Source organism: Eucyclogobius newberryi, unplaced genomic scaffold (assembly GCF_026437365.1).
Source record: "Eucyclogobius newberryi isolate DKJ021-1_F unplaced genomic scaffold, fEucNew1.0.hap1 SCAF_36, whole genome shotgun sequence".
Taxonomy (NCBI): domain Eukaryota; kingdom Metazoa; phylum Chordata; class Actinopteri; order Gobiiformes; family Gobiidae; genus Eucyclogobius; species Eucyclogobius newberryi.
The window spans coordinates 637,501-652,050 of record NW_027316012.1 but is presented as its reverse complement, the minus strand read 5'-3'; the positions used below and the strand labels follow the sequence as shown (position 1 = coordinate 652,050).

Here is a 14,550-nt window from a genome sequence, read left to right as displayed (position 1 = left end):
ACGCTTGTAGTTTGGGAATTTTGTTCACTGACAATTGCCAGAAAACCTTTTTGATTCCTAAAATAGAGCTTATTTAAACGTTTCTTCTATAACGTAACACAGCGCCATCGGAACCTTTTCTTGTGCGTGTGTATGGGTTGTAGCCTTTTTTTCCTGCCGCCAAAAGTAGGAGGAGTTTTGAGGCCAAAGCGCATGCTTCTAAAGTTCAGAGGGATGGCAATGTCAATCAAGAGTCCGCAGTTGAATACTTATTTACTTTGCAAAGATCGATCGATCGATCGAAAGAAATCAAAAGCCATAGGCTTAAAAATGGGGCACTGGCAAAATAAACAAAATCCCATCACACACTTGAGCAGAAGAAGCCATTACTCTCAGGATTTAAATCTACGTGGGGAGACCCCAAAAGAACTCTTTGGCCTCATTAGTCATCCCTGTCAAGGCGTTGCTGAATAATCTCATGTGTTATAAACATCTTGGACTTAGGCTAAAATGCTATGCTGCACCTTACCACCCAAGTACGCTTCCAGTTTGGGAATTTTGTTCACTGACAATTGCCAGAAAACCTTTTTGATTCTGAAAATAGAGTTTATTTAAACGTTTCTTCTATAACGTAACACAGCGCCATCGGAACCTTTTCTTGTGCGTGTGTATGGGTTGTAGCCTTTTTTTCCTGCCGCCAAAAGTAGGAGGAGTTTTGAGGCCAAAGCGCATGCTTCTAAAGTTCAGAGGGATGGCAATGTCAATCAAGAGTCCGCAGTTGAATACTTATTTACTTTGCAAAGATCGATCGATCGATCGATCGAAAGAAATCAAAAGCCATAGGCTTAAAAATGGGGCACTGGCAAAGTAAACAAAATCACATCACACACTTGAGCAGAAGAAGCCATTACTCTCAGGATTTAAATCTACGTGGGGAGACCCCAAAAGAACTCTTTGGCCTCATTAGTCATCCCTGTCAAGGCGTTGCTGAATAATCTCATGTGTTATAAACATCTTGGACTTAGGCTAAAATGCTATGCAGCACCTTACCACCCAAGTACGCTTGTAGTTTGGGAATTTTGTTCACTGACAATTGCCAGAAAACCTTTTTGATTCTGAAAATAGAGCTTATTTGAGCGTTTCTTCTATAACGTAACACAGCGCCATCGGACCGGACCACTCGGGCTGCCTCTGTGGCGCAACGGTAGCGCGTCTGACTCCAGATGAGAAAGTTGCGTGTTCAACTTCACGTCAGCGTCATGTACTTTGTTGATTCTTGTTATAGTGGGTGAACAGCATTCACTAATTCATGTTATGGGGCTGTTTCATACCTGTCACTCCGCAATCATGCGATCTGCCAAGAGGATTAGTTCAAATGCTCTAATACTCAACTGTTTGACAGTTTGGCCATTGCCCTCTGAGAGCTTTAGTTGTGAATGAAACTGCATATACACAAGTATAACTCAAAAATACAGCATGCGATGGCCGAGAATCGAACCCGGGTCAATTGCTTGGAAGGCAGCTATGCTTACCACTATACCACCATCGCAAGGACACATGCTTTCGCAGTGCAGTGTCGCAAATCGGCGCCTGTAATTGATATCTAAAGTTCCATGCACACGGAACATGGTTTGAAGATAATTACTATCATAGAAACGCCTTTTTTTGCACGGTTTCGCTGGTCGCATTTCTTGTCCAACTGAGCAACAGGTAGCGTGGCCGAGTGGTCTAAGGCGCAGGATTTAGGCTCCAGTCTCTTCGGAGGCGTGGGTTCAAATTCCACCGCTGCCAGTTCTCATGCCGAACGTCAAGAGCAGGGCTGTGTGATGTCTGTCGGCAGCGCTTCCGTTTGAGTTTAGCTTTCATAAAATACATATTCTAAATCTGGCCCTGGTCAAAAGCCAACCAGGTATTCTTTACTTCCGCCAAATGGCCTGCCAGCAGGGGCCCGTACGGGAACAACATGAACCACGTTGTTGGCAGGATTCGAACCTGCGCGGGAAATTCCCAATGGATTTCTAGTCCATCGCCTTAACCACTCGGCCACAACAACTCATTAGCTACTTACGAGAACCTTTTCTTGTGCATGTGTATGGGTCGTAGCCTTTTTTTCCTGCCGCCAAAAGTAGGAGGAGTTTTGAGGCCAAAGCGCATGCTTCTAAAGTTCAGAGGGATGGCAATGTCAATCAAGAGTCCGCAGTTGAATACTTATTTACTTTGCAAAGATCGATCGATCGAAAGAAATCAAAAGCCATAGGCTTAAAAATGGGGCACTGGCAAAATAAACAAAATCCCATCACACACTTGAGCAGAAGAAGCCATTACTCTCAGGATTTAAATCTACGTGGGGAGACCCCAAAAGAACTCTTTGGCCTCATTAGTCATCCCTGTCAAGGCGTTGCTGAATAATCACATGTGTTATAAACATCTTGGACTTAGGCTAAAATGCTATGCTGCACCTTACCACCCAAGTACGCTTCCAGTTTGGGAATTTTGTTCACTGACAATTGCCAGAAAACCTTTTTGATTCTGAAAATAGAGCTTATTTAAACGTTTCTTCTATAACGTAACACAGCGCCATCGGAACCTTTTCTTGTGCGTGTGTATGGGTTGTAGCCTTTTTTTCCTGCCGCCAAAAGTAGGAGGAGTTTTGAGGCCAAAGCGCATGCTTCTAAAGTTCAGAGGGATGGCAATGTCAATCAAGAGTCCGCAGTTGAATACTTATTTACTTTGCAAAGATCGATCGATCGATCGATCGAAAGAAATCAAAAGCCATAGGCTTAAAAATGGGGCACTGGCAAAGTAAACAAAATCCCATCACACACTTGAGCAGAAGAAGCCATTACTCTCAGGATTTAAATCTACATGGGGAGACCCCAAAAGAACTCTTTGGCCTCATTAGTCATCCCTGTCAAGGCGTTGCTGAATAATCTCATGTGTTATAAACATCTTGGACTTAGGCTAAAATGCTATGCTGCACCTTACCACCCAAGTACGCTTGTAGTTTGGGAATTTTGTTCACTGACAATTGCCAGAAAACCTTTTTGATTCTGAAAATAGAGCTTATTTGAGCGTTTCTTCTATAACGTAACACAGCGCCATCGGACCGGACCACTCGGGCTGCCTCTGTGGCGCAACGGTAGCGCGTCTGACTCCAGATCAGAAAGTTGCGTGTTCAACTTCACGTCAGCGTCATGTACTTTGTTGATTCTTGTTATAGTGGGTGAACAGCATTCACTAATTCATGTTATGGGGCTGTTTCATACCTGTCACTCCGCAATCATGCGATCTGCCAAGAGGATTAGTTCAAATGCTCTAATACTCAACTGTTTGACAGTTTGGCCATTGCCCTCTGAGAGCTTTAGGTGTGAATGAAACTGCTTATACACAAGTATAACTCAAAAATACAGCATGCAATGGCCGAGAATCGAACCCGGGTCAACTGCTTGGAAGGCAGCTATGCTTACCACTATACCACCATCGCAAGGACACATGCTTTCGCAGTGCAGTGTCGCAAATCGGCGCCTGTAATTGATATCTAAAGTTCCATGCACACGGAACATGGTTTGAAGATAATTACTATCATAGAAACGCCTTTTTTTGCACGGTTTCGCTGGTCGCATTTCTTGTCCAACTGAGCAACAGGTAGCGTGGCCGAGTGCTCTAAGGCGCAGGATTTAGGCTCCAGTCTCTTCGGAGGCGTGGGTTCAAATTCCACCGCTGCCAGTTCTCATGCCGAACGTCAAGAGCAGGGCTGTGTGATGTCTGTCGGCAGCGCTTCCGTTTGAGTTTAGCTTTCATAAAATACATATTCTAAATCTGGCCCTGGTCAAATGCCAACCAGGTATTCTTTACTTCCGCCAAATGGCCTGCCAGCAGGGGCCCGTACGGGAACAACATGAACCACGTTGTTGGCAGGATTCGAACCTGCGCGGGAAATTCCCAATGGATTTCTAGTCCATCGCCTTAACCACTCGGCCACAACAACTCATTAGCTGCTTACGGGAACCTTTTCTTGTGCGTGTGTATGGGTTGTAGCCTTTTTTTCCTGCCGGAGTTTTGAGGCCAAAGCGCATGCTTCTAAAGTTCAGAGGGATGGCAATGTCAATCAAGAGTCCGCAGTTGAATACTTATTTACTTTGCAAAGATCGATCGATCGATCGAAATAAATCAAAAGCCATAGGCTTAAAAATGGGGCACTGGCAAAGTAAACAAAATCCCATCACACACTTGAGCAGAAGAAGCCATTACTCTCAGGATTTAAATCTACGTGGGGAGACCCCAAAAGAACTCTTTGGCCTCATTAGTCATCCCTGTCAAGGCGTTGCTGAATAATCTCATGTGTTATAAACATCTTGGACTTAGGCTAAAATGCTATGCTGCACCTTACCACCCAAGTACGCTTGTAGTTTGGGAATTTTGTTCACTGACAATTGCCAGAAAACCTTTTTGATTCTGAAAATAGAGCTTATTTAAACGTTTCTTCTATAACGTAACACAGCGCCATCGGAACCTTTTCTTGTGCGTGTGTATGGGTTGTAGCCTTTTTTTCCTGCCGCCAAAAGTAGGAGGAGTTTTGAGGCCAAAGCGCATGCTTCTAAAGTTCAGAGGGATGGCAATGTCAATCAAGAGTCCGCAGTTGAATACTTATTTACTTTGCAAAGATCGATCGATCGATCGAAAGAAATCAAAAGCCATAGGCTTAAAAATGGGGCACTGGCAAAATAAACAAAATCCCATCACACACTTGAGCAGAAGAAGCCATTACTCTCAGGATTTAAATCTACGTGGGGAGACCCCAAAAGAACTCTTTGGCCTCATTAGTCATCCTTGTCAAGGCGTTGCTGAATAATCTCATGTGTTATAAACATCTTGGACTTAGGCTAAAATGCTATGCTGCACCTTACCACCCAAGTACGCTTCCAGTTTGGGAATTTTGTTCACTGACAATTGCCAGAAAACCTTTTTGATTCCTAAAATAGAGCTTATTTAAACGTTTCTTCTATAACGTAACACAGCGCCATCGGAACCTTTTCTTGTGCGTGTGTATGGGTTGTAGCCTTTTTTTCCTGCCGCCAAAAGTAGGAGGAGTTTTGAGGCCAAAGCGCATGCTTCTAAAGTTCAGAGGGATGGCAATGTCAATCAAGAGTCCGCAGTTGAATACTTATTTACTTTGCAAAGATCGATCGATCGATCGAAAGAAATCAAAAGCCATAGGCTTAAAAATGGGGCACTGGCAAAATAAACAAAATCCCATCACACACTTGAGCAGAAGAAGCCATTACTCTCAGGATTTAAATCTACGTGGGGAGACCCCAAAAGAACTCTTTGGCCTCATTAGTCATCCCTGTCAAGGCGTTGCTGAATAATCTCATGTGTTATAAACATCTTGGACTTAGGCTAAAATGCTATGCTGCACCTTACCACCCAAGTACGCTTCCAGTTTGGGAATTTTGTTCACTGACAATTGCCAGAAAACCTTTTTGATTCTGAAAATAGAGCTTATTTAAACGTTTCTTCTATAACGTAACACAGCGCCATTGGAACCTTTTCTTGTGCGTGTGTATGGGTTGTAGCCTTTTTTTCCTGCCGCCAAAAGTAGGAGGAGTTTTGAGGCCAAAGCGCATGCTTCTAAAGTTCAGAGGGATGGCAATGTCAATCAAGAGTCCGCAGTTGAATACTTATTTACTTTGCAAAGATCGATCGATCGATCGATCGAAAGAAATCAAAAGCCATAGGCTTAAAAATGGGGCACTGGCAAAGTAAACAAAATCACATCACACACTTGAGCAGAAGAAGCCATTACTCTCAGGATTTAAATCTACGTGGGGAGACCCCAAAAGAACTCTTTGGCCTCATTAGTCATCCCTGTCAAGGCGTTGCTGAATAATCTCATGTGTTATAAACATCTTGGACTTAGGCTAAAATGCTATGCAGCACCTTACCACCCAAGTACGCTTGTAGTTTGGGAATTTTGTTCACTGACAATTGCCAGAAAACCTTTTTGATTCTGAAAATAGAGCTTATTTGAGCGTTTCTTCTATAACGTAACACAGCGCCATCGGACCGGACCACTCGGGCTGCCTCTGTGGCGCAACGGTAGCGCGTCTGACTCCAGATCAGAAAGTTGCGTGTTCAACTTCACGTCAGCGTCATGTACTTTGTTGATTCTTGTTATAGTGGGTGAACAGCATTCACTAATTCATGTTATGGGGCTGTTTCATACCTGTCACTCCGCAATCATGCGATCTGCCAAGAGGATTAGTTCAAATGCTCTAATACTCAACTGTTTGACAGTTTGGCCATTGCCCTCTGAGAGCTTTAGTTGTGAATGAAACTGCATATACACAAGTATAACTCAAAAATACAGCATACGATGGCCGAGAATCGAACCCGGGCCAACTGCTTGGAAGGCAGCTATGCTTACCACTATACCACCATCGCAAGGACACATGCTTTCGCAGTGCAGTGTCACAAATCGGCGCCTGTAATTGATATCTAAAGTTCCATGCACACGGAACATGGTTTGAAGATAATTACTATCATAGAAACGCCTTTTTTTGCACGGTTTCGCTGGTCGCATTTCTTGTCCAACTGAGCAACAGGTAGCGTGGCCGAGTGCTCTAAGGCGCAGGATTTAGGCTCCAGTCTCTTCGGAGGCGTGGGTTCAAATTCCACCGCTGCCAGTTCTCATGCCGAACGTCAAGAGCAGGGCTGTGTGATGTCTGTCGGCAGCGCTTCCGTTTGAGTTTAGCTTTCATAAAATACATATTCTAAATCTGGCCCTGGTCAAATGCCAACCAGGTATTCTTTACTTCCGCCAAATGGCCTGCCAGCAGGGGCCCGTACGGGAACAACATGAACCATGTTGTTGGCAGGATTCGAACCTGCGCGGGAAATTCCCAATGGATTTCTAGTCCATCGCCTTAACCACTCGGACACAACAACTCATTAGCTGCTTACGGGAACCTTTTCTTGTGCATGTGTATGGGTCGTAGCCTTTTTTTCCTGCCGCCAAAAGTAGGAGGAGTTTTGAGGCCAAAGCGCATGCTTCTAAAGTTCAGAGGGATGGCAATGTCAATCAAGAGTCCGCAGTTGAATACTTATTTACTTTGCAAAGATCGATCGATCGAAAGAAATCAAAAGCCATAGGCTTAAAAATGGGGCACTGGCAAAGTAAACAAAATCCCATCACACACTTGAGCAGAAGAAGCCATTACTCTCAGGATTTAAATCTACGTGGGGAGACCCCAAAAGAACTCTTTGGCCTCATTAGTCATCCCTGTCAAGGCGTTGCTGAATAATCTCATGTGTTATAAACATCTTGGACTTAGGCTAAAATGCTATGCTGCACCTTACCACCCAAGTACGCTTGTAGTTTGGGAATTTTGTTCACTGACAATTGCCAGAAAACCTTTTTGATTCTGAAAATAGAGCTTATTTAAACGTTTCTTCTATAACGTAACACAGCGCCATCGGAACCTTTTCTTGTGCGTGTGTATGGGTTGTAGCCTTTTTTTCCTGCCGCCAAAAGTAGGAGGAGTTTTGAGGCCAAAGCGCATGCTTCTAAAGTTCAGAGGGATGGCAATGTCAATCAAGAGTCCGCAGTTGAATACTTATTTACTTTGCAAAGATCGATCGATCGAAAGAAATCAAAAGCCATAGGCTTAAAAATGGGGCACTGGCAAAGTAAACAAAATCCCATCACACACTTGAGCAGAAGAAGCCATTACTCTCAGGATTTAAATCTACGTGGGGAGACCCCAAAAGAACTCTTTGGCCTCATTAGTCATCCCTGTCAAGGCGTTGCTGAATAATCTCATGTGTTATAAACATCTTGGACTTAGGCTAAAATGCTATGCTGCACCTTACCACCCAAGTACGCTTGTAGTTTGGGAATTTTGTTCACTGACAATTGCCAGAAAACCTTTTTGATTCCTAAAATAGAGCTTATTTAAACGTTTCTTCTATAACGTAACACAGCGCCATCGGAACCTTTTCTTGTGCGTGTGTATGGGTTGTAGCCTTTTTTTCCTGCCGCCAAAAGTAGGAGGAGTTTTGAGGCCAAAGCGCATGCTTCTAAAGTTCAGAGGGATGGCAATGTCAATCAAGAGTCCGCAGTTGAATACTTATTTACTTTGCAAAGATCGATCGATCGATCGAAAGAAATCAAAAGCCATAGGCTTAAAAATGGGGCACTGGCAAAATAAACAAAATCCCATCACACACTTGAGCAGAAGAAGCCATTACTCTCAGGATTTAAATCTACGTGGGGAGACCCCAAAAGAACTCTTTGGCCTCATTAGTCATCCTTGTCAAGGCGTTGCTGAATAATCTCATGTGTTATAAACATCTTGGACTTAGGCTAAAATGCTATGCTGCACCTTACCACCCAAGTACGCTTCCAGTTTGGGAATTTTGTTCACTGACAATTGCCAGAAAACCTTTTTGATTCTGAAAATAGAGTTTATTTAAACGTTTCTTCTATAACGTAACACAGCGCCATCGGAACCTTTTCTTGTGCGTGTGTATGGGTTGTAGCCTTTTTTTCCTGCCGCCAAAAGTAGGAGGAGTTTTGAGGCCAAAGCGCATGCTTCTAAAGTTCAGAGGGATGGCAATGTCAATCAAGAGTCCGCAGTTGAATACTTATTTACTTTGCAAAGATCGATCGATCGATCGATCGAAAGAAATCAAAAGCCATAGGCTTAAAAATGGGGCACTGGCAAAGTAAACAAAATCACATCACACACTTGAGCAGAAGAAGCCATTACTCTCAGGATTTAAATCTACGTGGGGAGACCCCAAAAGAACTCTTTGGCCTCATTAGTCATCCCTGTCAAGGCGTTGCTGAATAATCTCATGTGTTATAAACATCTTGGACTTAGGCTAAAATGCTATGCAGCACCTTACCACCCAAGTACGCTTGTAGTTTGGGAATTTTGTTCACTGACAATTGCCAGAAAACCTTTTTGATTCTGAAAATAGAGCTTATTTGAGCGTTTCTTCTATAACGTAACACAGCGCCATCGGACCGGACCACTCGGGCTGCCTCTGTGGCGCAACGGTAGCGCGTCTGACTCCAGATGAGAAAGTTGCGTGTTCAACTTCACGTCAGCGTCATGTACTTTGTTGATTCTTGTTATAGTGGGTGAACAGCATTCACTAATTCATGTTATGGGGCTGTTTCATACCTGTCACTCCGCAATCATGCGATCTGCCAAGAGGATTAGTTCAAATGCTCTAGTACTCAACTGTTTGACAGTTTGGCCATTGCCCTCTGAGAGCTTTAGTTGTGAATGAAACTGCATATACACAAGTATAACTAAAAAAATACAGCATGCGATGGCCGAGAATCGAACCCGGGTCAACTGCTTGGAAGGCAGCTATGCTTACCACTATACCACCATCGCAAGGACACATGCTTTCGCAGTGCAGTGTCGCAAATCGGCGCCTGTAATTGATATCTAAAGTTCCATGCACACGGAACATGGTTTGAAGATAATTACTATCATAGAAACGCCTTTTTTTGCACGGTTTCGCTGGTCGCATTTCTTGTCCAACTGAGCAACAGGTAGCGTGGCCGAGTGCTCTAAGGCGCAGGATTTAGGCTCCAGTCTCTTCGGAGGCGTGGGTTCAAATTCCACCGCTGCCAGTTCTCATGCCGAACGTCAAGAGCAGGGCTGTGTGATGTCTGTCAGCAGCGCTTCCGTTTGAGTTTAGCTTTCATAAAATACATATTCTAAATCTGGCCCTGGTCAAAAGCCAACCAGGTATTCTTTACTTCCGCCAAATGGCCTGCCAGCAGGGGCCCGTACGGGAACAACATGAACCACGTTGTTGGCAGGATTCGAACCTGCGCGGGAAATTCCCAATGGATTTCTAGTCCATCGCCTTAACCACTCGGCCACAACAACTCATTAGCTGCTTACGGGAACCTTTTCTTGTGCGTGTGTATGGGTTGTAGCCTTTTTTTCCTGCCGGAGTTTTGAGGCCAAAGCGCATGCTTCTAAAGTTCAGAGGGATGGCAATGTCAATCAAGAGTCCGCAGTTGAATACTTATTTACTTTGCAAAGATCGATCGATTGATCGAAAGAAATCAAAAGCCATAGGCTTAAAAATGGGGCACTGGCAAAATAAACAAAATCCCATCACACACTTGAGCAGAAGAAGCCATTACTCTCAGGATTTAAATCTACGTGGGGAGACCCCAAAGAACTCTTTGGCCTCATTAGTCATCCCTGTCAAGGCGTTGCTGAATAATCTCATGTGTTATAAACATCTTGGACTTGGGCTAAAATGCTATGCAGCACCTTACCACCCAAGTACGCTTGTAGTTTGGGAATTTTGTTCACTGACAATTGCCAGGAAACCTTTTTGATTCTGAAAATAGAGCTTATTTGAGCGTTTCTTCTATAACGTAACACAGCGCCATCGGAACCTTTTCTTGTGCGTGTGTATGGGTTGTAGCCTTTTTTTCCTGCCGCCAAAAGTAGGAGGAGTTTTGAGGCCAAAGCGCATGCTTCTAAAGTTCAGAGGGATGGCAATGTCAATCAAGAGTCCGCAGTTGAATACTTATTTACTTTGCAAAGATCGATCGATCGATCGATCGAAAGAAATCAAAAGCCATAGGCTTAAAAATGGGGCACTGGCAAAGTAAACAAAATCCCATCACACACTTGAGCAGAAGAAGCCATTACTCTCAGGATTTAAATCTACGTGGGGAGACCCCAAAAGAACTCTTTGGCCTCATTAGTCATCCCTGTCAAGGCGTTGCTGAATAATCTCATGTGTTATAAACATCTTGGACTTAGGCTAAAATGCTATGCTGCACCTTACCACCCAAGTACGCTTGTAGTTTGGGAATTTTGTTCACTGACAATTGCCAGAAAACCTTTTTGATTCTGAAAATAGAGCTTATTTGAGCGTTTCTTCTATAACGTAACACAGCGCCATCGGACCGGACCACTCGGGCTGCCTCTGTGGCGCAACGGTAGCGCGTCTGACTCCAGATCAGAAAGTTGCGTGTTCAACTTCACGTCAGCGTCATGTACTTTGTTGATTCTTGTTATAGTGGGTGAACAGCATTCACTAATTCATGTTATGGGGCTGTTTCATACCTGTCACTCCGCAATCATGCGATCTGCCAAGAGGATTAGTTCAAATGCTCTAATACTCAACTGTTTGACAGTTTGGCCATTGCCCTCTGAGAGCTTTAGTTGTGAATGAAACTGCATATACACAAGTATAACTCAAAAATACAGCATGCGATGGCCGAGAATCGAACCCGGGTCAACTGCTTGGAAGGCAGCTATGCTTACCACTATACCACCATCGCAAGGACACATGCTTTCGCAGTGCAGTGTCGCAAATCGGCGCCTGTAATTGATATCTAAAGTTCCATGCACACGGAACATGGTTTGAAGATAATTACTATCATAGAAACGCCTTTTTTTGCACGGTTTCGCTGGTCGCATTTCTTGTCCAACTGAGCAACAGGTAGCGTGGCCGAGTGGTCTAAGGCGCAGGATTTAGGCTCCAGTCTCTTCGGAGGCGTGGGTTCAAATTCCACCGCTGCCAGTTCTCATGCCGAACGTCAAGAGCAGGGCTGTGTGATGTCTGTCGGCAGCGCTTCCGTTTGAGTTTAGCTTTCATAAAATACATATTCTAAATCTGGCCCTGGTCAAAAGCCAACCAGGTATTCTTTACTTCCGCCAAATGGCCTGCCAGCAGGGGCCCGTACGGGAACAACATGAACCACGTTGTTGGCAGGATTCGAACCTGCGCGGGAAATTCCCAATGGATTTCTAGTCCATCGCCTTAACCACTCAGCCACAACAACTCATTAGCTGCTTATGGGAACCTTTTCTTGTGCGTGTGTATGGGTCGTAGCCTTTTTTTCCTGCCGCCAAAAGTAGGAGGAGTTTTGAGGCCAAAGCGCATGCTTCTAAAGTTCAGAGGGATGGCAATGTCAATCAAGAGTCCGCAGTTGAATACTTATTTACTTTGCAAAGATTGATCGATCGAAAGAAATCAAAAGCCATAGGCTTAAAAATGGGGCACTGGCAAAGTAAACAAAATCCCATCACACACTTGAGCAGAAGAAGCCATTACTCTCAGGATTTAAATCTACGTGGGGAGACCCCAAAAGAACTCTTTGGCCTCATTAGTCATCCCTGTCAAGGCGTTGCTGAATAATCTCATGTGTTATAAACATCTTGGACTTAGGCTAAAATGCTATGCTGCACCTTACCACCCAAGTACGCTTGTAGTTTGGGAATTTTGTTCACTGACAATTGCCAGAAAACCTTTTTGATTCTGAAAATAGAGCTTATTTGAGCGTTTCTTCTTTAACGTAACACAGCGCCATCGGAACCTTTTCTTGTGCGTGTGTATGGGTTGTAGCCTTTTTTTCCTGCCGCCAAAAGTAGGAGGAGTTTTGAGGCCAAAGCGCATGCTTCTAAAGTTCAGAGGGATGGCAATGTCAATCAAGAGTCCGCAGTTGAATACTTATTTACTTTGCAAAGATCGATCGATCGAAAGAAATCAAAAGCCATAGGCTTAAAAATGGGGCACTGGCAAAGTAAACAAAATCCCATCACACACTTGAGCAGAAGAAGCCATTACTCTCAGGATTTAAATCTACGTGGGGAGACCCCAAAAGAACTCTTTGGCCTCATTAGTCATCCCTGTCAAGGCGTTGCTGAATAATCTCATGTGTTATAAACATCTTGGACTTAGGCTAAAATGCTATGCTGCACCTTACCACCCAAGTACGCTTGTAGTTTGGGAATTTTGTTCACTGACAATTGCCAGAAAACCTTTTTGATTCTGAAAATAGAGCTTATTTAAACGTTTCTTCTATAACGTAACACAGCGCCATCGGAACCTTTTCTTGTGCGTGTGTATGGGTTGTAGCCTTTTTTTCCTGCCGCCAAAAGTAGGAGGAGTTTTGAGGCCAAAGCGCATGCTTCTAAAGTTCAGAGGGATGGCAATGTCAATCAAGAGTCCGCAGTTGAATACTTATTTACTTTGCAAAGATCGATCGATCGATCGAAAGAAATCAAAAGCCATAGGCTTAAAAATGGGGCACTGGCAAAGTAAACAAAATCCCATCACACACTTGAGCAGAAGAAGCCATTACTCTCAGGATTTAAATCTACGTGGGGAGACCCCAAAAGAACTCTTTGGCCTCATTAGTCATCCCTGTCAAGGCGTTGCTGAATAATCTCATGTGTTATAAACATCTTGGACTTGGGCTAAAATGCTATGCTGCACCTTACCACCCAAGTACGCTTGTAGTTTGGGAATTTTGTTCACTGACAATTGCCAGAAAACCTTTTTGATTCTGAAAATAGAGCTTATTTAAACGTTTCTTCTATAACGTAACACAGCGCCATCGGAACCTTTTCTTGTGCGTGTGTATGGGTTGTAGCCTTTTTTTCCTGCCGCCAAAAGTAGGAGGAGTTTTGAGGCCAAAGCGCATGCTTCTAAAGTTCAGAGGGATGGCAATGTCAATCAAGAGTCCACAGTTGAATACTTATTTACTTTGCAAAGATCGATCGATCGATCGAAAGAAATCAAAAGCCATAGGCTTAAAAATGGGGCACTGGCAAAGTAAACAAAATCCCATCACACACTTGAGCAGAAGAAGCCATTACTCTCAGGATTTAAATCTACGTGGGGAGACCCCAAAAGAACTCTTTGGCCTCATTAGTCATCCCTGTCAAGGCGTTGCTGAATAATCTCATGTGTTATAAACATCTTGGACTTAGGCTAAAATGCTATGCTGCACCTTACCACCCAAGTACGCTTGTAGTTTGGGAATTTTGTTCACTGACAATTGCCAGAAAACCTTTTTGATTCTGAAAATAGAGCTTATTTGAGCGTTTCTTCTATAACGTAACACAGCGCCATCGGACCGGACCACTCGGGCTGCCTCTGTGGCGCAACGGTAGCGCGTCTGACTCCAGATCAGAAAGTTGCGTGTTCAACTTCACGTCAGCGTCATGTACTTTGTTGATTCTTGTTATAGTGGGTGAACAGCATTCACTCATTCATGTTATGGGGCTGTTTCATACCTGTCACTCCGCAATCATGCGATCTGCCAAGAGGATTAGTTCAAATGCTCTAATACTCAACTGTTTGACAGTTTGGCCATTGCCCTCTGAGAGCTTTAGTTGTGAATGAAACTGCATATACACAAGTATAACTCAAAAGTACAGCATGCGATGGCCGAGAATCGAACCCGGGTCAACTGCTTGGAAGGCAGCTATGCTTACCACTATACCACCATCGCAAGGACACATGCTTTCGCAGTGCAGTGTCGCAAATCGGCGCCTGTAATTGATATCGAAAGTTCCATGCACACGGAACATGGTTTGAAGATAATTACTATCATAGAAACGCCTTTTTTTGCACGGTTTCGCTAGTCGCATTTCTTGTCCAACTGAGCAACAGGTAGCGTGGCCGAGTGGTCTAAGGCGCAGGATTTAGGCTCCAGTCTCTTCGGAGGCGTGGGTTCAAATTCCACCGCTGCCAGTTCTCATGCCGAACGTCAAGAGCAGGGCTGTG

General features: G+C 44.0%; 13 non-coding genes across 13 annotated transcripts; 3 read left to right on the top strand and 10 right to left on the bottom strand.

The window, feature by feature from the left end:
- The first annotated feature begins 1,688 nt into the window (after positions 1-1,688).
- Positions 1,689-1,770, top strand: trnal-uag (transfer RNA leucine (anticodon UAG)). Its single transcript has one exon. It is a non-coding gene; the product is annotated as a tRNA-Leu (tRNA).
- A 180-nt stretch (positions 1,771-1,950) lies between these two features.
- On the bottom strand, positions 1,951-2,032 carry trnas-aga (transfer RNA serine (anticodon AGA)). Its single transcript has one exon. It is a non-coding gene; the product is annotated as a tRNA-Ser (tRNA).
- Positions 2,033-3,391: 1,359 nt separating this feature from the next.
- trnag-ucc (transfer RNA glycine (anticodon UCC)) lies at positions 3,392-3,463 on the bottom strand. Its single transcript has one exon. It is a non-coding gene; the product is annotated as a tRNA-Gly (tRNA).
- A 422-nt stretch (positions 3,464-3,885) lies between these two features.
- On the bottom strand, positions 3,886-3,967 carry trnas-aga (transfer RNA serine (anticodon AGA)). Its single transcript has one exon. It is a non-coding gene; the product is annotated as a tRNA-Ser (tRNA).
- A 2,384-nt stretch (positions 3,968-6,351) lies between these two features.
- trnag-ucc (transfer RNA glycine (anticodon UCC)) lies at positions 6,352-6,423 on the bottom strand. The gene has a single exon. It is a non-coding gene; the product is annotated as a tRNA-Gly (tRNA).
- Positions 6,424-6,845: 422 nt separating this feature from the next.
- Positions 6,846-6,927, bottom strand: trnas-aga (transfer RNA serine (anticodon AGA)). The gene has a single exon. It is a non-coding gene; the product is annotated as a tRNA-Ser (tRNA).
- Positions 6,928-9,317: 2,390 nt separating this feature from the next.
- trnag-ucc (transfer RNA glycine (anticodon UCC)) lies at positions 9,318-9,389 on the bottom strand. Its single transcript has one exon. It is a non-coding gene; the product is annotated as a tRNA-Gly (tRNA).
- A 422-nt stretch (positions 9,390-9,811) lies between these two features.
- Positions 9,812-9,893, bottom strand: trnas-aga (transfer RNA serine (anticodon AGA)). The gene has a single exon. It is a non-coding gene; the product is annotated as a tRNA-Ser (tRNA).
- Positions 9,894-11,242: 1,349 nt separating this feature from the next.
- trnag-ucc (transfer RNA glycine (anticodon UCC)) lies at positions 11,243-11,314 on the bottom strand. Its single transcript has one exon. It is a non-coding gene; the product is annotated as a tRNA-Gly (tRNA).
- A 160-nt stretch (positions 11,315-11,474) lies between these two features.
- Positions 11,475-11,556, top strand: trnal-uag (transfer RNA leucine (anticodon UAG)). The gene has a single exon. It is a non-coding gene; the product is annotated as a tRNA-Leu (tRNA).
- A 180-nt stretch (positions 11,557-11,736) lies between these two features.
- Positions 11,737-11,818, bottom strand: trnas-aga (transfer RNA serine (anticodon AGA)). Its single transcript has one exon. It is a non-coding gene; the product is annotated as a tRNA-Ser (tRNA).
- A 2,385-nt stretch (positions 11,819-14,203) lies between these two features.
- On the bottom strand, positions 14,204-14,275 carry trnag-ucc (transfer RNA glycine (anticodon UCC)). Its single transcript has one exon. It is a non-coding gene; the product is annotated as a tRNA-Gly (tRNA).
- A 160-nt stretch (positions 14,276-14,435) lies between these two features.
- Positions 14,436-14,517, top strand: trnal-uag (transfer RNA leucine (anticodon UAG)). The gene has a single exon. It is a non-coding gene; the product is annotated as a tRNA-Leu (tRNA).
- The last annotated feature ends 33 nt before the right edge of the window (positions 14,518-14,550 follow it).